The 23,449-nt window shown below is 43.8% G+C and overlaps 1 protein-coding gene across 9 annotated transcripts in view; it reads right to left on the bottom strand.

Annotated features, from left to right (window-relative positions):
• foxp1b (forkhead box P1b) overlaps positions 1–23,449 on the bottom strand; it is a 183,801-nt gene that overhangs the window by 68,811 nt on the left and 91,541 nt on the right. The gene's annotated exons all lie outside the window — the stretch shown is intronic.

Here is a 23,449-nt window from a genome sequence, read left to right as displayed (position 1 = left end):
GAAAACAAAATACAGTGCAGTCACATGTTTATTGCTCTAGCTACTCCCTTTTCCCTTACGATAAATAATCAAACATGCCATCCAGAGCAAACAAAGACAGGGAGGGAGAGAATGAGACAGAGAGAGAGAGAAAGAGAGAGAGAGAGAGAGAGAGAGAGAGAGAGAGAGAGAGAGAGAGAGAGAGAGAGAGAGAGAGAGAGAGAGGACGGGGGGAGAAAGCCTTGGGGAGGAAAAAAAAGGAACAGCGGCCATGAAAACGGACAGCGATACCAAGAAAAGCAAGCGTTGTGTTCCCACAGCGCGCTGGCCGGCCTCACACCTCCACCAGTAAACCATCTGGCTAAATAACTGGCCTCATTCTTTCCATGTTCCTCAGACGATTACTCCCACAATTAAACAAACAGTCGGACCATCTCGCATCCAAGACCATCTCGCTGAGAGAAGACTTAAAAGTTATCCACGAGTCAAATGCTTGATAAGTTCAGTGATTGCCAGACACTGCTGAATGTAAAAAAAAAAGAGAGAGAGAGAGAGAGAGAAAGAAAGAAAGAACAAAAGGTGTAAAAGGAAAAAAACTACTGTAAGTTGGAAGGAATGTGAAAAAGAAGTGATTGAAACGTGTGAATGATTGGATGAAAGTGAGATATTATGAAGGGTGAAAGCAGAGGCAAAGGAGAAAGACAGAGAGACGGTGTGAGATAACGGTCAGCTGGACATTACCATACAGAGAATAACAGAATATGAGTGGCGATTGGGGGATTGAGTCAGCAGGAGAATGCTGGCCTACAGCGTGAAGGTGCATGTGTGTGCACAGCAGGTGCATGCGTGTGTGCGTGTGCACGTGTGTGTGTACTGTGTATGTCACACACACACACACACAGTGTAAGAACTGAAATCGGTTTAGTTATTGGATACTACAGCCTTCCAACCTTCCTTTAGCAAGTAAACTCTAGGATCTCCGAGAGATGGGATCCAAAAGTCAAGGCACTCACACACTGACCGTAAAAGGACAATATAGAGCCAACAAAACATTTTATGTGCTCGTATTTTCAAAAATATAAACATGTTTATTTTATAAGTCAATTGATGAATGGCCAGAAATATGGGTAATGCTTTACACAATTTACCGAGATTTACCCAAATAGGCCAAGCAACAACATGGCCTATTTCTTGCCTAAAATGTTATCAGAAACTGTTTTTGTTGGACTGTATCTAGGTGAAATAGTTTCCAGACAAGGCGGCATTGTTCTTTTAGCACTGTGATGACCAGTTACATTGAGGGGCACCATCTGCAGTGGAAAACAAAATACCTGGTACCAAAAGTGAGTAGTCTAGTAGTGTCAAGTCGGTTTTGTGATTGATTGAATATTTTATTAGCAAGATTGAAAACAGTACGGCAGCACAGTTAAAAAGCAATGCTAAAAGGATAACACAAACAGCCCCGGGAGGCTTGTTTCCATTGTGGTCCGTACTAAACGTACTGAATTTAGTACGTTGTACTAAATTCATTATCAAGACACAATATATATATATACAATACATTACATGTAACAACACTAAAAGCAATAGCAGAGGTGTAAAGTAACTAAGTACATGTACTCATGTACTGTACTTAAAGGGGAATTTTGGACCACGGTTTTCTTACCTTTTCTATGATGTTATGATATCTTAGGATGAATAGTACAGTAGAAAAATGTCATAACTCCATCCCGGGTCCGCCACAGCTTAAAACGTGCGCCAATAGGCCTTGCGTTAGATTGTGTATTTTAATAGCTTTTTTTTTTTGTGAGATCTGACGTTCATAGTGACAGAACACTATGCAACCGAAAAAAAAAGAAGAAAAAAACGGAAGTGTCGCTAGACAAGATTGAAATCTCGAGATTTCAATCTCGTCTAGCGACACTTCTGTTTTTTTTTTTTTTTTTTTTTCACTATGCAAAAAATAGTCACTATGAACGTCAGATCTCACAAAAAAAAAAAAACTATTAAAATACGCAATCTAACGCAAGGCCTATAGGCGCACGTTTTAAGCTGTGGCGGACCCGGGATGGAGTTATGACATTTTTCTACTGTACCATTCATCCTAAGATATCATAACATCATAGAAAAGGTAAGAAAACTGGGTTGTTTTCCACCACTGAGCAATAGTAGATATATATACAGAAAAAAAAGAAGCAATAGTAGATATTAGGGCTGTGAATCGTCTGCTATCTCACGATTTGATTCGATTCCGAGTCTTGGGGTCACGATTCCGATTTTGTCCGATTTTTGCAAATCAAAACGATTCTCGATTCCGATTTTTTTCGATTCGATAGTTAAAAAATGGATTCGCATAAAAAAAGCATTCCCAATCAGTTTAATCCAAATGATTTAAGTCATATTGTTTTCATCTGGACTTTAACAACCAAGTGTAGCCTAGTTATTTCCAACAGCTCAAACAAAAAAATACATAATACCAGAGAGGGTCGTGTAAAGATTATTGGCTTTGATGGAATCTTAGATTAGGAGTAGTTCTATTTGATGCAGAAACACAACATAATTGCTTCGATGCAAGTAACATTAACGAGTGTCAATGAGCGTCAGCTGGACAGTGACACACACACCTCAGCTGTGCTGAACTGAAAGTGACTGGAGTTAGTAAAAAAAAAAAAGCCCTTGAATATGACTGAAGACATGATAATGTTTACTGTGATTATGGTAAGCTTACATTTCACTCCTGTAACTTAAACCAAAAAAAAAAAAAAAAAAGATATGGAAATTGTGAATCGATTTTGAAACGTTGATAATAAGAATCGCGATTCTTACATGAATCGATTTTTTCCAACACCCCTAGTAGATATATTTACAGAAGGGTGGGGGCAGGGTGCAGAGGATGCCACTCCCACAGGGCTCCTACCGTGGAGCTCGCTGAGGGAGTGCGTTGTTTGACTCTTTGGGGGCAAAATATTGGGGACAAAATGATTTAAGTCCAATTGTAATTTGAGGGCAGCTATGTTTTTAGGTCAGTTTTAAATGTTGAGGGAAGTTTAATGGTTGTTGGCAGGACATTCCACATTTTGTAGAATGCATTTTTCCCCATGTTTGTGCCGAAACTGTGGCACCATGCAGTGGAAAAGTGACTGTGTTAATGTGTTATTATTGCACTCTCTCCTTGTCTCTTTTTTTTTATCTCTCCACTCCACTCTCAATTTACATGCACAGAAGCGAGGGTTATGAATATATGCGTTATTGTGCAAACTTTCATTGTCCTCCGTGTTGTCATTCAGGGAGGGGGAAAACCCACAATGGTACACTCATACAGGTAGTGCATAAATTGAGACTAGAAAACGATATGTGAAATTTACTCCCACGCCAGTGCTAACCGAGCGAAAATACGCTGCTGATAGAGGTAATGATGAGTACGGGAGTAGAAAGAAAATAATGCATTATACGCACATTTATAATGCACTTATAACACTCGTTATAAATGTTTATAATTATGCATAACAACTTAATAACTTAATAACACGGTTTATGAAGTACTATACTATATTATATTTATTAAGGCATTATAAGCTCAGCGGACCAGCACATTATAACTACCAGATAACATTTATATTATAAGGTCTTTTAAAGCACTTAAGCCCTATTTTATAAGCCCTATTTTATACGGCTATTTATAAATAGCCGATCTGCTAGCTCACAATGCTTTGCATTACAAGACATGGTGAGCCTGCAAATCTGCTAATTTCACAATGTTTGCCAATGTTTGCCAATAATGACATGCCCAAAATGGGGACGCCAGGGTGAAAGTCGTTAATGAAAGATTACATATTACATAACAATACTAGGCTATATAAGTTGTCTAGAACAGGGCTAGTCTGTATGTACTCAGAATAAATGTATGAAGTATGAATGTTTGTCACCTCAAAGATCGACTAATCACAGCTCATCACAAAACAGAACCTCCAAAAAAGAAAGCCTGAAATGAGTGAAACTCATGAAGAGTGTGAAAGTTGAAGCATAGAGGAACATTTACTGTATGCAAAACAATCTTCTCTAATAGAATATCTTAGTTACACCAACATTGTTTTTGTGAAGCACTTTTGTTCTTATTTAGTGAAGTATTAACTATGACGATCACTATTTCCATTTGGCCAAATGAGGCGTAGATCATCACACACGCACACAAACAGCCAGCCTGTACACATACATAGCGATTTGTACAGCTTCTTTAACATACGGCACACATACTGTAATAACTTATCATCAGGGACAGGGAGGCCACATCGCAATTAAACTCTGTCTTGATGTTTTTTTAACTCAGGGATTTTGATGATGATATTTCGGGATAACTTAACACACAGCTAGTTATTGGAACTGCCTGAGGAATACCTGAGTGGCTGAAACAAGTACTGTTTGGTCATATCACCTCTATGAAGATGTATTTTTTTTTATAAACCGTTAAGTGATACATGTATAATGCTTGATCACTGAAATCCAATATACTTTGTTGACCTGTGTCCCCCAGGGGGAAAGGTCTTTGCCGTAAATAGCCGGTCTACATACTAAAAATGTGTTGCGTTGAGGTTGTAGATCTGCTACTTTGGGGCGAATGTTCGCTTACTTTTGCTGAATGTTAGGCTATTATGACATGCCCAGAATATTAGGGATGATAGGATTCATGGGGTTAAGACAGTCAAACCTTGTTTTTCCATATACATAAGTGTAATCTTCATCATTACTGATGACATATTGACATCAAGATGATATTCCAGTTTTCTATCATGGTCAAGTTAAATGATATGTTGCAGTGATCTAAACGCAATGTTGACGCTCAGGTATTAGGATAAGATTTCTATCATATCATATCAGTAGCTCTGTGGTGACCTTCAAGCGCCAACGATCAGACAATCTCATAAGTCTCCCCAAAAGCGAACTTGAATGACAGAAACTGATTACGTACATAAAACAATTTATGGGAAAGTGTGGAGGGACAAAAGCATTAAACCACGCCCAAGGTGTGGTTTGACAGCGAAATCAAGGGTAAACAAACTGATGTTTCTTTCATACTGCCATATAACGGATGACACACCATGTGTCTGGGTTTTACAGCAGAGGCTGTTTGAACCAGCAGAGCTGAGTCAACAGGATATGACAGGAAGTCCAGACAGTCATGGATGAACACATGAACTTCTGGGAAGTCCTGCCTCATTGACAAATACAACATTTAAATAAATACAAACATAAAAGAGACAACAAGCCTGTCTCTGTACAGGCTTGTTGTCTCTTGCACAACAGTACAAGAGATACAGAGACACGGCAATGTTACATAGTGTTTAACAGGAATAGGCCCTACACTACATTCACATGGATATCAACACTCACCACACACCACACGCTTGGTGTCTTCAATCTCAGCAATGAACACATTTTGCGGAATTTATACAATATGTAAAGCGTCTTTGTGTACTTAGAAAAACGCTTTGTAAATCTGAGATATTTTTTATTATTAAGAACTCTATTCTAAGAATGAAATATGACAGTTGAAGAGAAGTGTTTGAAGCTTAAGAGGAGCAACATGGGAAGCTATCTAATCAATTAATCTTGATTATTCAACCTTATGTAATATGAACTGCACAAAACTGTTAACAAACTTTCTTCTTCTGTGCATGATAAACTGATTAATCACATTATTTTCAAAATCAAAGTCAATGCAATCATTTAGATTGTTTTGTGTGGACATTGACGCTGATCATGTTGGCATACTAAGCACGCTAGTTGAAAGCAAATTGGGAGACGCTGTCAGACAAATAACCAGATGTTACTTGGGCTGCCCGACCGTGCCGCTCTGGCACTAACAACTTTCCGGCGTGAATTTTTAAGAGCGAACGATACAAGATGAGTCAAAAGCAGCAACAGTGATTGTTAAAAATAATGAGATGAAAAGAGGAACGGGATGAGGACCCTCGTTATGCAGACCCTGCTGCGGGCAGAGCAGAATGCTGTTGTTTTGTAGTTTAACAAGGCCACTGAAGCTGCCATGTGCTTTGGGGAGGCCAAATGCTATACGCTAAAATATCCTATTGTGAGCTGTCACTGCCATGTTTACATAGCAGGGGCACCCCCACTCACCATCTCTCTCTCTCTCATTCTCTCACCCCCTCTCTCTCTCTCTCTCTCTCTCTCTCTCTCTCTCTCTCTCTCTCTCTCTCACAATCGCTCTGTCTCCCTTTCTTTCTCTCTTCTCCTCTGGAATTTATCTCCTTTTGATCTCCCTTTCAAAGGTACCATGAGGTTTGATAGACATGCACGTCTTAAAAAGCAGGCAGTGCTGCAGACTGCGACGATAAACTGGCAGCCGAAGACAGGCGAGAGCCATCTGAAGCCTGGTGGAGATGAGCGGAACAATGTGTCGTCCGGACGCTACAATGGTGCGAATCACGAGACGTATTAGGTGGAACTGATCTGATCCAACAAAGCGGTTCAAAGATAACGGTAGCTACAGCACCAGTTGACTGAGAACAGAAGCCAGCCTAACTATGGTTATGGCAGACAGAATCCAGGAGAGAAAGAAAGAAACAAAAAGGGTCAAAAGAGAAAACGCTTTATTTTGACTTACTTCACAAGCAGAATATCTATGAGGTTGATAAATTGGATTTGTGTTGTTTCTTTCCACTATATTGTTTAGAAGCATAGTGGACTACAGCAGCTCCATTCTAATCTCAAACGCGGGTTGTTTGCAAGGCAGACTTGTTACTGTGTAAGCTGGGATAAGGAACGCAGACACAATTGCATAGATAGACACCTAGACATACAATGCACACACGTACACGCACACGCACGCACACACACACACCCAACAAACCAACCAACCAACCAACCAATGCACATACACAGTCAGACACATGGCAAACCCTCCAGGTGCTTTTGATTAGAGAACACCCTCCAGCACCTGACAACGTCTTATCTACAACAAAGAGCATGCAATTTAGTATCCTTGTCATTTGCAATCCTCTTTTATTTTCCTCCATTTCAAATATGTTCAAAGTTCACACCCTCTACGCTGTGTGAACGGCACCGCCTCAATAAACAACAAGCGTGTTATCTGCATCTACTTTCACACCATATTAGTGAATAGAGGCAGGAGCGCCTCTTATGTCCCTGGGCTATCTAGCTGTGATAAGGGAATTGCTAAGTACTGGATGTCTTTATGTGCAGTCTGCACATGTGGATTATTTACAGGCTTTGGGGTTTCCTGCTGCTAAAGCCGGCTCTGGGTGTCTTACAAATCCCAGCTCAGTGCGTAGCCACACAGTCAAGTCTGCTCTCCGCCGAATCCCCCTCATTGCACCTTTCAATACTAGGAGGGAAAAACAGGAGACACATTGCAGACATACTAAGGTTTATCCCTTTCTCTCACTTACTGTACTCCCTTTATATTGTAGCGACACCTCTAAAGACCCGGCCGTAACTTGCTCCTCCAAGGGAGCTAGCTCTCTTGGTGTTGCCTGTTACCTGCCAGTCTGCCGAGCTGGCGACCGGAGTTCGATTCCAGCTCGGGGTGCGAAAAGTTACAATATGTATCTCTGCTGACCTGAAGTGAACACAACAAAGAAGCAGGATAGCAAGGTGGTAGCCAAGCAAACTTCTCACGCTCCTCATTTTAACCACTTAAACCCTCTATACTTAGTAAACTTGACCTGAGTTGGTTCTGTACTTTTTTTTACTTCTACGTAAAATGTCTCTGCCAGAAATATCTGATCAACAAGCTCACAACGCGATGCGATTTGACCTTGTAGAGCTGCTATTTTCAGCAAATGTTCCCCCCAGAATAGGTATGCTATAGGGTTCAAGTGGTTAAAAGAAACCCATCGACAACACAGTGGAATACTGTGATAAAGTGGCTAAGAAGGGACAGAGGAGCCTGGAAGGGAGATCTGGAGAAGAGGCTTCACTCAGGGTGCCACAAACGGATGCCCCCACCCACCCCTGGTGAGTCCAAGACTGGGAGAAAGGATGGGGCCAGCATTGTTTGTTCAGTCAGGGAGACCTCTTTATTTTGTACCAGTGTCCTCCTGCTCTCGCCAGAGCCGGGGAAGACCTTGAATGTGAAATGCTTTCCAGCAGATTGCTCCTAATTGCTAGAAGATGTGCATGCAGGTGTAACAGGATCCCTGCGGTCATGTGTTTCAGTGTGTCCTTGCATGTGTGTGTGTGTGTGTGTGTGTGTGTGTGTGTGTGTGTGTGTGTGTGTGTGTGTGTGTGTGTGTGTGTGTGTGTGTGTGTGTGTGTGTAAGCGCTAGGCTGTGTATTTACTCAGTGGCTGGGGTTTACTGGGGGTCTATTAGCCAGGAGAGCGTGGCTCAGCCACAGCCAGCAACAACACACCTAATAGGTTAGCTCTTAATGTAGTCCTGCTCAGCAGACTCCAGGGCCTCTGGCCCGCTTTCCATGCCCTCCGCAGGGGGCTTCAACACCGACGGCCTAAATGTCAAGGTTATTGGCTTGACTTTCTGACTGAGCGCACGTCTCAACTAACCTGACGTTTATTGTCCCGGGTGTGCGTGCTGCACGTCCTTTCAAACGCGAGGGCCCTGGAACTCTTAGCGGGAACTTATAGCTTAAGAGTTTCTACCACATCCACTTGCCAGCGCAGCAGATGCAACAGACCGACTGGACCGCAGATAGCCAGAATAACTGTGTGTGTGTGTGTGTGTGTGTGTGTGTGTGTGTGTGTGTGTGTGTGTGTGTGTGTGTGTGTGTGTGTGTGTGTGTGTGTGTGTGTGAGAGAGAGCGAGTGTGAGTATTGAATTAATAAATTACATTATGCTATTGTAGAAAGTGGCCTTGAACACAGAGAGGCTGGGAGATGCAACTGATATCCATTGTTCACAGCAGGACTCGTATCAGGCTATTTGGGTGGGGGAAGGGGTGTTGCGTGTGTAAACACAGTAATAGAACTCGCTAGAAATCAGTGTCATTTTAATTGAAATGCATACGATTTTGGTGAGGGGGTGGAGGGGTTGGGTGGGGGGTGGATTCTTGGAAACATGGAAGCAGTGAGGAACGTGTATATTTATATTAATTGCGGGAAGGTTTTTTTTGTTCACAGTAACATGAACATTTATCTGCAATGCAAAGCAGGGAAAGGCTGGTTTTCCAGTAAGTATATAATTAATGCCATTTCCAAAAAAGCCACTCCACATGGAAAACAGGGACCCCCGTGCTCAAACCTTGCACATTACGGGGGCCCTCGCAACAACACTCTCCAACCCGTGTTTAGATTTCCAAACTAATTCATGTAGAATACATAAATAAATCAACGTTTTATACCCACTTCAAACCATTAGATTCCCCTTCCTTCGCACCGCACTTTTCAACTCATCTATTAATATTTATGACAAGGCTAAACATTCCAAATAGTCATGTTTATACAATATAGGGCATGGCTGTGCACTTACATAAGACAAAAGACAACTTCAATGAAAAGCAAATCTCTTTTGTTTGTTTGTTCGTAATGTTGTGCAGAGACAAATGCTTTTTTTTAGGCAGATACAACATTTACTTTCAAAATAAAAACAGAGGTAACAGAAACAAGATGAAATGGCGTGAAAGGAAGGGAGATGAGGAAGAGAATCCCAAAAAGGGGGGAGAGAGACACAAAGGAAGAGAGAGAGGAAAGGGACCGAGAGAGAAAAGAGAGAGGTAAAGACAGCAGATTAAGATAAAAAAGCGCCAAACAGAGACAGAGAAAGCGGCTGACTGAGCACAAGAAAAAGAGAGATACACTACAGAGGGAAATAAAGAGAGAGAGAGAGAGAGAGAGAGAGAGAGAGAGAGAGAGAGAGAGAGAGAGAGAGAGAGAGAGAGAGAGAGAGAGAGAGAGAGAGAGAGAGAGAGAGAGAGAGAGAGAGAGAGAGAAAGAAAGCGAGCAAGCAGTGAGCAGGCACAGAGAGGGGAGAGTAAACAGTGACCCGACCAGGGTGCGGGCTTTCGGAGCCTGGTACAGAGGGATGACCCCCGGCTCGAGGAGGTCAGCTCAGCTATGCAGTCCTGACAGCTTCCGTTTGCTATGTGCTGCGCGTTTGTTTGGATTCTCCAGCCTCGCTTAGCCAGCAGCTTAACAACAGATGGCTGAAGAAGGCCTCTATTCAGTGGACTATGGATCAGAAACACACATCAAGCAAGACACACAAGCAGCATAGGAAAGACACACAATTGTGCACGTGTGCATGCGCGTGCGCACACACACACACACACACACACACACACACACACACACACACACACACACACAGACACACACATGCAAATGACATGGATTGTCAGAGTTGCCCATGCAGCAAATAGGATGATGGCAAATAAGGGATGGCTTTGCTGGGCAGCAAACACTTATTTGCTTATACCTGCTTATGCGCAGCAAGACGTGGAGACAAACATAGGAGCAGATACGCACACGCAACAACATGCAAGAGCAAATCCAAAGTGAACAAAACACACACACACACACACACACACACACACACACACACACACACACACACACACACACACAAGTGTTGTCTGATTACAGCAAACAACTTCCTGTCACGATTCAATAAGTGAGCAAAGCTCCTCTCGGTGAAGGCATTTCCGTCCCCTGCCATTCAGCAGTTATTAAATGAATCCAGTGTTTATTACAGCTTTAGTGCGGTGTAAACTCATAAACACCCTCCCTGAGTACAAGGGGACCTGTCAACTAAATATTGTTTCCCTCGCGAGTCGCTCTTCCACCTCAATTACGCCTTTCAACTTCGCCAGGCTCAGTATGATGAAGTGGCAGTAAAAATCATTCACATTAATACACCATTGTGCATCTGCTGCTAAAGGTAATTAAAGAAGTAAATGACTCATAAGAATAGACATATTAGCCGCAAAATGAAAGGCAACTGGGCTGCCTCATGAAAATATGTACCATTAAGATACTGCATTTTCATATTGGGGGTAATCAGCTCCACTAGCCTGATCCTGATTTAATCCACTCCAGTGGAAAGTCTATCAGCGTGCGGCCGTCTCTGTCTATCCTTCGCTCACTCTCCTTCTCTCTCTATCTGTCTGTCTGCCTCTCTCTCTCTCTCTCTCTCTCTCTCTCTCTCTCTCTCTCTCTGTCTGTCTCTCTCTCTCTGTCTCTCGCTCTCTCTCTCTCTCTGTCTGTCTGTCTCGGTCTCTCTCTCTCTCTCTCAGCTACGAGCCCAGCATCCTGCTCTAGAGTCATCTATGAATGGCTCCACTAAAGAGGCAGGTCACAGGGAGGCAAATCAGTCGGTGAGCGTGGAGCAGTGAGCAGTCAATGTGTAGCTTTCATTTACATTTAGCAGACAGATGGAGGGAGAGAGGGAGAGAGGGTTGACATGGGGAAGGCGAGATTGGAGAGGATGAGAACTAACACAAAAAATTAAATAAAACAATTCTCTCTCTAATTCCCTGCCCTTCTCTTTTCCTTCTGAGCACATGACGCCCGGGGATGCCCACCATTGCGTTTAGCTGCAATTTCCATTGAGTCGATAAGAGCAAGGGGGAAGTGGTAGGGGAGGCTGGTAGAAGGCTGAGGTGGGGGGGTGGGCGGGGGGTGGAGGGTGAATTGGCCAAGGCGTACCAACCGCGCTGGGTATAGAGACGGACCGGGCTCTGAAAACACCCGCTCCTCCTGATTGCATCGTCGGTTGGAGGAGTTGCATCATCGGTTTGTGGGTGAAGAGTGTTGTGCTTGGGTAAAAGAAAGATGAAGGAGAAAAAAAGAACACAGGACGCTTCCCAAAGCCCAGCATGAGTCCTGGAAGATTGTGAGCAGATTACATTATTGGGTGAATCATATATTGTTTAGAATGGGAAGGTCTGCCTGGCCTCAGTCTCACACAACTTTATCGAAACCCTCCAGAATCCGCAGGGTAACTGATACCCCCCCCCCTTCCAAATCTCTCAATTTTGTTAGTGCTGAATGCAGATGAATGCAGTCGACGCATGACTACAAAGCAGCATGCTTGAGGTCGGGGAGGGACAAACTATTCACAGACTGGAGAAGTGGTGGTTTGATCAGTCTCCGTCAGCCACTACAATTCAGGGTCTTGCTGCAGCTACACTGATATTAATAGTAGACTAATAATAATAATACAATTAATAAAAACAGTACATGAATAATGCCACAGACGGGTAAACTAGACAACAAGCCTGACACTGCCTCCAGGCCAAATGTAACAGCACCAGTGCGTTGAGTGATGTCCTTCCCCGAGAGGATATAAAAAGCATAAGCTCGATATTGATTTTACTCAGACAGGACATGGGACAGGACTTTGATGTTGTTTTATTTTTTTTGTTGTTTTTCTTCTTATTTTTTTCCTTTTGGTGGGGTAGAGTTGAAGACCATCCTTTAAAGATAAATAAATAAAAACAGCGCAGCTCATTCTAACCTCTCTGATGTACTGTAGGGCGTCTGACTATCCTGTCTTTTTGCAAAGGACACACACTTGAACCTCATACCATCTTGACCCTGAGACCTAACACATCATGAGATGCTGGATGGGGTGTTGGGTGTTGGTGGGTGTGTGTGTGTGTGTGTGTGTGTGTGTGGGGGGGGGGGGGGGGGGGGTGATTCCCAATGTGTCTGTGCAGTGAGAGTTGCTCCAAAGGAGAGGATTTTCTATAAATCACAGACCGGTCCAATTGGCTATGGATTGAGTTGCAGAGAGAGAGAGAGAAAGAGAGAAAGAGAGAGAGAGAGACAGAGAGACAGAGAGAGACAGAGAGAGACAGAGAGCAGAGAGAGAGAGAGAGAAAGGGAGAGACGGCTCCCTGGGAATAGCCGGTGTCTCTGTTGAAGTCATTCCAAGATGGGTAATATGATCCCACACCGCCAGGAATAAAGGGAAGGGAAAGAGAAAAGAAGGGGGTGGGGGGGGGGGGGCGTGGGGGGCTGGGAGGGTAGAAAAAAAATCAGATTGCTTTGGCCATAAAGCAGTGTAATCTCCAGCCGGGGTCTAGACACATCACCCGTCAGACTGGACTACAATGTATCAAAAAGTCTCACAGGTGAGAGCTGCAGCTATACTCACATGGTGGGCCCAACTCGTACTGTGCTTGAAGTGCTCCCCACATTCTATTTACTTTTTAATGTATTTTATTTATTGAAACTGCAGAAATGCTGGGAGGGAACAAAGACTATGGTGTGTGTGTGTGTGTGGAGTGTTTGTGGACTGACAAGTCGTGGGAAAAGTGTAAGCACTTTTTCGAAAAACGGGCGTTGGGGCTTAATTAGCATGCGGAGCGTGGCACGGTGACAGAATTGCCCATCCTCAATCTGCCTGAGCCACCTTCAGCCCTTGGTTGCCGAGGCTTCCTGAGCTGCAGGCTTCAATAAATGTCGCGGGAGGAGAAAGATCGCAACCCAAATTAAGTTATGTGCTAAGCTTAAAGGGTTTACACAAACATGTGAGGGAAATATTAAACAACGGCAAACCGAGACCGGAACAGAAGAAATACTGGCTATGACAAAAAAAAAACAGGTCTTGATGCAACTTTAACATGCACAAATTGTATCGCATACAATTGGCTGACATCCCCTTTACGAGATGTTGAATCTTTTATTTGAACGATCAAACATTTGGTACATAAAATCATCCTATCCTGCAAAAACAAAAAAAACGTAAACAAAAAAACAGCACGGCTTGTGATATTAGGAGACATATACACAAAGTGAAATGCGGATGGCAGGAGTAGCCCAAACAACAAGCTCTGCAGGAACCAAGGGCATGTGGGCTATAGAGCTGGGGAGGGAGGCGGGGTGCGTCGCAAGGGGGCGGGGGTGGGGTGGGGCTGGGCAAGGGAAATGACAGACTGCTGTTCAACTCCATTAGCTGCTATGTGAGAGGGGTGCATCTAGCAGCACACGACCTGTGAAGAATCTTAGATCTCACTCTATCTTGGAATGGGGGGATTGCCGCATTAATTCTAGGAAACTGTAATCTCTCAAGCAAATCAAATTACTCTCATTAAGCGCAAGAAGAAAACTGCCTCTGTAATAAGTATGTATAAAAAAGTATTTATTACCAATAATCACCTCTTTAATATGAGCCAGCTTACATCGGCTTTTTATTTTTTGCTGATTAAGTTTAAAAAACGAGGAGGAAACATGGAAGGGCACGCACGTGCATGCACACACACACACACACACACACAAATATGCGGGCACACAGCACACACACACACACACACACACACACACACACACACACACACACACACACACACACACACAACACACAGCACACACACACATACACTAATACACAGCTCATGGAGTTTATGAGAGTGGCTGATACAGTGATTAAAGGGGAGGGTAGAGATACAGTGCTTGGGGGCCTTGGAGAGGACATGCCTCACCTAGTCATAAAAACACACCTCTGTCTTTAGGCCAGCACCAGAATCGCTCTCTCCGTGGGTTCACGCAGAGGTGAATCGCTGGGGAATTTACATGTAAAGTAGCACATGTCATCGCCCCAGACCGTGCGCTTTTGCACACATAGCTGTGCATTGTAACTTGGCACACGCTTACTGACCGCTGCATATTTGAGGCTGACTGGCACTGGCGGGAACAACATTACTCCTGAAATACAGACAGCTGCTGCTGTCTCTTGACGACGCTGTCTCATTTGCATAATTTCGGGGGCACCAACGTTTCTACGCTATTCAATCCCAACAGTCGCCGTTATGTTTCTGTTTGTAGGCCTTTGTCGGGTTTCGGGGAATAAACCGAAAATAATATTGTGCTATAGGTGGAACAGCTCTGTCGGGAGTGAACGTCTTTGCTCTTGTTCCAGGATATGACATCATTGTAAAGAGAGTAAGCCCTGCCAAGTATAATTGCCTTGCTCGTAAATAGAACAGACATATATCCTCCCTGCAAGAAGCAATATTCTTGTTCCCCTTTCCTTTTTTTCATAAAACCAATTAATTACATCAAAAAAAGCTACGAGAGAAGTTAACAAAAACACATCAAAATGGGTAATAAATATGACTTGGCTCGACAAAATCAATTAGAATTGCGGGTCACTAGGTCATTCATTTACTGGATCGGCATAATTACCTGTTTTTTCCCCTCCCTACTTCCTTATTCATCTGGGACACCGATGCTCTCGCAAACCACAAGAACACACTTTAGTTATTATTTAAATTGAACATCCATTCCAGAGAGAAAATGTCTGTCAAGCTGGAATGCAGGGAAACTAATATCTTCTAAAACACTGGAAAAAATTATTAAAGAATAGGAAGAATAAAACACACACTAATACACACACACACACACACACCCACACCCACACACAGTATATAAGAATTTGTATGATTATGTTGATACCTGTAATTTGGGCTTGGCAGCCAGACAAGTTAAAGCAGTTCTGAAGCCCTGTGGCTACAAATCTCTGCTTGCGTGTTCATCTTTGCCTGCCTATCAAAGAGGCCACACCCACTCCTGTCTGCCATGACTCATAGTGGGCAGGTGAGGAGAGAAACAGGGAGCCAGGGATGGAGAGTTAAGGAGAAATGGAGAGATAGATGACAGTGGTTCTCAAACGTTTTCACACCGTGGACCCCTAAATGAATATGTATTTGGCCACAGACCCCCTTTTGAAAATATTTTGTGCCAAGGATCCCCGTACAAGATTTGTGTCATTAAATATGGATTCCCCCCCTTTTTTATAGCGGATCTACAAGCTCACAAGGCTATTTTCAAATAGCCAATGTATATAGGGTTAAAGTGGTTGAACTGCTTTTCATGCTATATTAACAAATTTAGCTGGGGACCCCCTGGAAGCCCCTCAAGAACCCCTGGGGGTCCCCGCACCCCACTTTGACAACCACTCAGAGGAAGAGAGCAGATACAGTAGCCAGACAGCCAGAGATCGACGGAGAAACAGAGTTCTACAGAGCAACACAAGAAGAAGCGTCCCACTGCGAGGCGTGAGCTCTTTGAATAGATGGAGGTGTTTATCATGTTTTACACATGAGAGCAGACTGCAGCCAGTCAGCCTGCAGACTATCACATTAACACTTTGTAAACATCCAGCCATAAAGATAATTATTTTTGATTGTGGGTCTCGTCGTCGCAAAGGCTTCTCTTCCCCTGCCCAACATCTGGTTGAAATATGGAGCAGAGAACCGAGCTCTCTGGCTACCACTCAGGTGGTTACACAGACATACACACAGAAATACACTGGTGCGTAATCCCCCCCACGCACACTTTTAGTTTACAGTTCTTGTTGCTTGGTGACGAGTCAGCGGAAAGGCAGGAATCACAGACCACCACATTGCAACTTTAAGGAAGTGATCATTTCTTTCCCCCCTCTTGCCAGAGAGCCTGCTGGGATATGTTGGGACATGTACTGTACAGTAGCTGGAAGCAGGGTTGCCAGATCTGCTTATTATAATTTCCCCCAAGATTTTACTTGAAAATAGCAGATCTACAAGCTCACAATGCGTCGCATCGCGACGCATTGTGAGCTTGTAGATCTGCTATTTTCAAATAGCTGATGTATATGTTAAAGTGCTCATGTGGCCCATAGTCGCTTCTCTTGGGCTGGTTTTCCTAGACCTGGTTGCTTGTTTCTCTCACAGAATCTGGCAACACTGGCTGGAAGGCCAAGCAGAAAGGAGGGCAATGCTACAAGGGGAAGGGCAAGGTGAGGTATGGGGCGGTTGGGGGCAGATGCAACGTTTTCTCATGTAACGGTATAAGCAAAGCCACAAGGTAAGGATTGAAATCAAATCACTCACAATGACGGTCAAAAGCAAATATGTGTCATGAGTTCAGCTAAGTGGAGGATACGTCATTGTGATTTGAATGGCAATAACGATCCAGACGGTTGATGTGCACGATCCGTCGCTAGCAGTCAGCCCCCGACAGACAGCGGAACAGTGTTGGACAGAGCTGGGGGGGGGGGGGGGGGGCGTGATAATCTACCAAGAAACAGCTACCACCATGTCCCCTGTCCCCTCACCTCCAAATCCCACAGGCCCCGTTTTCAATTTAACACAGCACTCGGTCACATTTCACTCGTTGCGAGGCCAAGGCACATCTTTGACACTTTTACATTAGAAACACAGCCCTCCGCTGATTAAAAGCCTTCTCTCTGCCTCTCTCACTCTCTGACTCTCTCTCTGCGTGGTGAGTGGTAACGTGAGATGGGTGTCCATTTCCTGTCCTCTCCTCTCTCTCCAAATCAACCACAAATAACTCGCAGCCTTCTGTGCCTATCTTGATTTCACTCCAAAAAAGATAAGGACACCATTTATTGTTTTCATTGAGCCCGAGTGCTAAGACAGAGAGTGCCGATTCACTCTCAGATGGAGATAAATACGCCACAAATGGCTAATTCAATCCGTCTTCGACGCGGTTGTCTCTTGAAGTGAGATGGATATAAGAGGATGGGCGCGCACTATGAAAGTGGAGTCTGACATGATGATGATATCCAGCTCTAGAATCTAGAATCTTTGTCAATAGTGAGAAAAAAACGAACAGCCTATACTGTAACTTGACTCAGATCTCCCGTTGGGAAAAATCAGTTAGCTAGTCTCCAGCACTGCTACAGTATGTGTAGAAATATGGATTGGGCCATTTAATATACATCTACCATGTCCTCCCATTGTAAAAAAAAAAGGTTGATACGACCTAAACAATAAATATATACTGTACATGTATACTGCTGGTTCGAGCTCTAGGACCTCAGTGACACAGCTGAGCCTTGCCCCGTGAATTCCCAACATGCATCAGTGTGAGGCGGAGAGCCACGTGGGCCACTGGTAGTGACTGTGTGGCGGCGGCGGCGAGAACACTGAGGAGTAGCAAGTATTTACTGATGTGGTTATCTTGTCCTGTGACGGGCGGAATCACTCAATCAGCGAGCGACACGCGGGCTCGGGCGAGCGTTCCAGGCACATCCTCTGACTTCAAGGGAGGAGGAGGCAGGCGTCACAGTGTTAGCCAAGCCAAATTTGATCAACAAATGCAGTTCCCCCGTGCCACAGCTATCTGAGATGAAGATGATATTATGTGGAAGTGAGCAAAGTGATGAAGACAGCTGAGAGAGAGGGACAGAGATGGAGAGAGAGAGAGAGAGAGAGAGAGAGAGAGAGAGAGAGAGAGAGAGAGAGAGAGGGAGAGAGAGAGAGATGGAGAGGGAGAGAGAGAGAGAGAGAGAAAGATCTCAATGTGGAACCTTGTCTAAGGCTCAGCCTTCTTAAAGGCAAAGTGCCCCTCTTCTGGAGACAAGGGGTAGGTCTCCTAGTACATTCTAATGAGGGCCCTGTGCCACACAAACACTCCCTTTAACACATCCAGGAGCCAAGCATTTATATGCGGCAGACAGACACAAATTAATTATCAAAAACCCTGGATTAAAAAATAAAAACTCATCTGTCCAATGCAGTTACATACCAATTAAAAACCCAATCCTGGCAGACTCCGACTGACACTTCTAATGATCCCCTTTAAAGGAAAATTACAGACATGTACGCCAGTTATTAAAAAGGTTAGCGAAATTTGCATTTAGCAATGAGGAAAAATAAATATAGTGTCGAGTGCGCAGATAAGAGCTCGGTAATTAAGTGCAGGCATGGTGGTGGAGGAAAACATTTGAAAGAATAAACCTGGACTAGTTTGCTCCCATTGCCGTTGCCCTACAGATATTTTACATTATTCAATCCAAAATACCATCTTTCTGATTCTAACTTTTTCTTTTTGCATGTTAATGTTTAATAAGGGCCCTTGGCTATCTATGGGCACAATTATTAGATATCCTCAGAGAGGAATTGAAAAATTAATCACACTCGCAATTTTGTACTTCTCTGATCCATTGGAAATGGCTCTAAGAGAGCAGTGTGTTTCTCTCACATACTTATGCATCTAAACACAATAACACATCCAATCTGCTGCCAGAGACGGCTTGCTTGTGCAGGGGAGACAATTGCGTCAATACAGTAATTACACTGATTATTTATCACGTTGCACACTTATCCTGATACGCCGCAACATGGATAAGCCCTGCTGCGATCCGCCGTGATTACAGACATGTTTATCCCCGGCCCAAACAAAAGGAGAATTGAGCACGTGTGCAATTACCGCAAAAAAATATTACACCACCAAGTGGTGTGTGGTGGGGATTCCTCTACGGCAGGAAGTTGTGTCGATAAGTGCAGACATTAGGGAAATGACTGCCGTACTCCCTCTCTCTCTCTCACTCACATACTCATGCACGCATGTCTGTGCCCCCCCCACCACACACACACACACACACACAATCAACACCCTCCCTGAAGTACTGTATATACAACTCAGTAACACGCATCTGTGTCACTTTAGATTTCTTTGGCTATTCAAAAATAGCAGATATACAAGCTCATAGCGCGGCACCGAGTGCCGCGCTATGAGCTTGTAGATCTGCTATTTTTGAAAAATCGTGAAAAAATATTTTTTATATTTTTTTCAAAAAACTGTTAGGATTTAGAAAACATTTTAAGAACTCAGGCCTTAATGGGTTACTCGTGCACGCATGTCTGTGCCCCCCCCCCCCCACACACACACACACACACACACACACACAATCAACACCCTCCCTGAAGTATATACAACTCAGTAACAGGATGCATATTTGCTGGCAAGAAATTGCACATGCAAAGATGGCATAGAGAAGAACAGACATCTTATGCATTGTGAATGTTCAGAGGGCTACATTATGCATTATATGTGTGGCCCTTCAGGTTTTTCAGTAATCTTTGCTGTGACCCACGCTGTTACTGTATCTAAGCGTGAAATCTATATGTGAAATGTGCTAATGTGTGGGCAAAACAGCTACGGTATACTGAGTTCCAACAGCTGACGGTGAGATTAGATTCACTGTGTGCACGTGATCAAACCCACTGGGCTCAAACACTGTGCTTACGTCACCATCATTACACCTGTAGACAAGCCACACAGATGTCTGGAATCTTCCTGTGTGTCTGCACTAGCTGGGATGGAGCAGTCCGGTGCCGCCAACCCATTTTCCTTCCAGTGTCCTCTCCCAGTGGGACACACTCGATTGCAATTCCCATGACTCCACCCCGCGTCCATTTTTTACTGTTTACTGTGTACCCACCCACGCACACACACGCGCAAAAGCATGCACGCACACACGCACACACACACACACACACAAATATACACAAACAAGAAGTAGACAGTAGACAGCCCTCCTCCCTAAACAACTCGTTTCTTAAAACATCTGCCCAGAAGCAGCAGCAGTTGTTTTTTTTTCTCCTTTTGTCCACTCTTTCTGTCTCCTAAGGCATGTCATCCAGCTTTAATCAAGCAGAAAAGGGTCATAAATATTTCTTTCTGCTAGATTTCACATTCACATTTCAAGTGAGGACATGATATACCCCCCCCCCCTCCCCTGTCCCCCTCCAGGGAGTACCTAATGCAAAAAACAGTTACTTATATTCAAGGCTCATGTTCCCTCGGTCAAACGCAGAACATATTCCCAGTTCACAGAGAGGGGAGGAAAAAAGAGACAGAGGAGAGGAGATGGGAGGGGAGGAGAGGGCGACGGCATAAAGGACTGTCTTATTTTCTGTACCATTTACTGGCTAGTACTTTCACAGCCATCCCATTACATCATGTCAATGATTGTAAACAAGCAAATAGCACAACAACAGAAGTGCCCAGAGCAATGAGATCCACACACACACACACACACACACACACACAAAGCCCTGCTGTGAAGGCAGCGGAGGAGGAAAACATATTTTGTTTTTAACTGTCCAGTTAAAATATATATATATATATATATATATATATATATATATATATATATATATATATATATATATATATATATATATACACACACACATAGCCTTTATATATATATCATTTCTGTGTGTGTGTCTAAAGACAGGACGGAAAAAGGGAGAGTGGCTGAAAATTGATGCAGAGCGTTGTTTCAGGCCAGGCTAAGTATTTATGGCACGCGTCATTCACACAGGATGCAGAGGTGCCATCACTTTTATTTATGACGAGACATCCCATCACGGCACATCATTCTCTAAATGGTATACAGCCGGTCGTACCAGTGAAACGCCGCCAACATGCCATTTGTCTCTCAAATAGAGGCCACGTCACTTCCAGAACACGCAGGGGGTCGTTATTAATCACTGATACATACGTTGATGGGCGAACGCATGTCAAACAATCAAATTTACTCCAAGGGGACCTAGCACCCTGGCAATGACGGTCCACGCATATTTACTTCAGCGGGGGTGCTCGTTTGATCACCGATGTCAGTCGTTTATCATATTTCACACGCTGCACACCCCCCAAAACACAAAGACACTTTTATTTTTCCTTTTTCTTCGGGTGTTCCTGTATCATTTCCGTGCACTAGGAAAAGGGATACGGCGTGCAAACCAGTAACAGCCTGCAACCAATAGAGCAAGGTCAGTGTCTCTCTCGTGCATCCCCGCCTGGTCTGTGATCTCTAGACTGACGGCCGGGGAAGGAGACAACATTCCTTCTACTTTTTTTTATTTTTTTTTATGACCCATTCTGCAGAAAGTAATTTAGCAGTCACCAGTAGCACATGGAGGACCATATACTATAGATGCTATGGACGCTGGGTAATGGCTTTGCAAATGACATATTTCTGTTGCCTAACCTACAGCATCGACCATATTCACACACAGCGGTCACTTCATACTCGGGAGCGGGTGGGGGTTAACGACACCAAGGATTATAGCATGATAATTGTGTCTTCTGGAATCATCATTCTTTGGATTCCAGGTTAGATTTCTGATTTGAGTATGATTTCAAGTGAGGCGGATGACATATTAGGTTAGCTTAAACCTTTCGCACCCTCTCACGCGTTTCCGTTTCCACAATATTTTGTTCTTTTCTTCTTTGCATCATTTTAGCCAATGACAACATCCTTGTTAAACCTTTCTCTCCCTCTCACACGTTTCCGTTTCCACAATATTTTCATATTCATTTCTTCTTTGCATTATTTTAGCCAATGACAACATCCTTGTTAAGAATTTAAAAAAAAGGGAGGCCAGACAGGTAAGTCACCGGGAGATCAACTCTCCTCCATCCCCCGTTCCATCCTCTCACCAGATAACCTGCTCAGAGCCAGCCTGCAGGGGTCCTTAAAGGGGAAATCCACCCATTTTCAATATTTAACTATGTCATTAATATAGCATAAACAAGTTGTGTGGAAATAAGAAAAAAGTTCCCCCCTTTCTGTGTTGCCTTGAAATGGAGGATTGATTGTGGGTTTAACATTGCAAATTACAACATGATGACTCATCATGTTGTAATTTGCAATGTTAAACCCACAATCAATCCTCCATTTCAAGGCAACACAGAAAGGGGGGAACTTTTTTCTTATTTCCACACAACTCCTTTATGCTATATTAATGACATAGTTAAATATTGAAAATGGGTGGATTTCCCCTTTAAGGAGCTGGAGACATGGCGGTGCACGGCCGTCTCATGACACTCCAGGGAGCAATATCTGAGGACTGCGTGCTAACAGACGGCAGTGGGGGCGGTAAACAGGCGTTCTTCAGGCACTGCCATCACTTAGCTCTGCGTTTGTGTCCCAGCAACCCCCAACAACCCCTCCTCCCTTCTCTCTCCCTCTCCCTCTCTCTCTCTGTCACCCGGGCTCGGCCAAGTCTCGGAGGGCTGACACTGTGAATGAACAGTGACGTCTATTATCCACACTGTGCGAGTAGATTATGAATAAGATATAAGAGCCAGCTTCCACTACAGGGCTTTCACATTAGGAGGGCTTTTTTTTGCACACGCACAGTGCACACATGCGATGGGCACGCGGGTATATGTGCGCACGGCATGCACATACGGTACATACATGCCTGCACAAACTCGTATGCATGAACATTGCACACTAGAAAAAAAAACACACACACAAAGTCTTTCTGAACTACGGTGTGTAAAGTGCACCATCACAGTGGTCCTCCTGAGCATCCAATAGAAGCTTTAATCTGAGAGGAATGCTGCAACAAGGATTAGGGCTTATTGAAACAAATAAGTGTTTTAATGGGAGACAGTCTCGGTTTCAATTTCAATATCTCGTTTAACCCTTATCTGCCCAATTCCTTGGGGCCCATTCTATGTTAATTGGATCTACATTGCACTAGCATTGGGGGGTGTTAACAAGCACAGCCTATGAATATTAATTACCCTGAAGTTTTCTGCGTAGGAGAGACTTCCCTGATACATATTAATTCTGTGAAGTTTTTAAAGTAGAGCTCTCATTAAAAATGGATAAGCCCTGCGCTCAAATGTTTTCCCACGAGGAGTCGCGCATCCTCAACTTTATCCCCAATAAATTGGGTCAAATTGGCCGTCCTAAAAGAATAGCACTTCCTAAAAACGGCATTA

The sequence above is a fragment of the Gymnoscopelus microlampas genome (assembly GCF_963454915.1).
Source record: "Gymnoscopelus microlampas genome assembly, chromosome: 7".
NCBI classification, from domain to species: Eukaryota; Metazoa; Chordata; class Actinopteri; order Myctophiformes; family Myctophidae; genus Gymnoscopelus; species Gymnoscopelus microlampas.
Note: the sequence above shows the minus strand (reverse complement) of the source record. Positions and strands in the feature narration are given on the sequence as shown.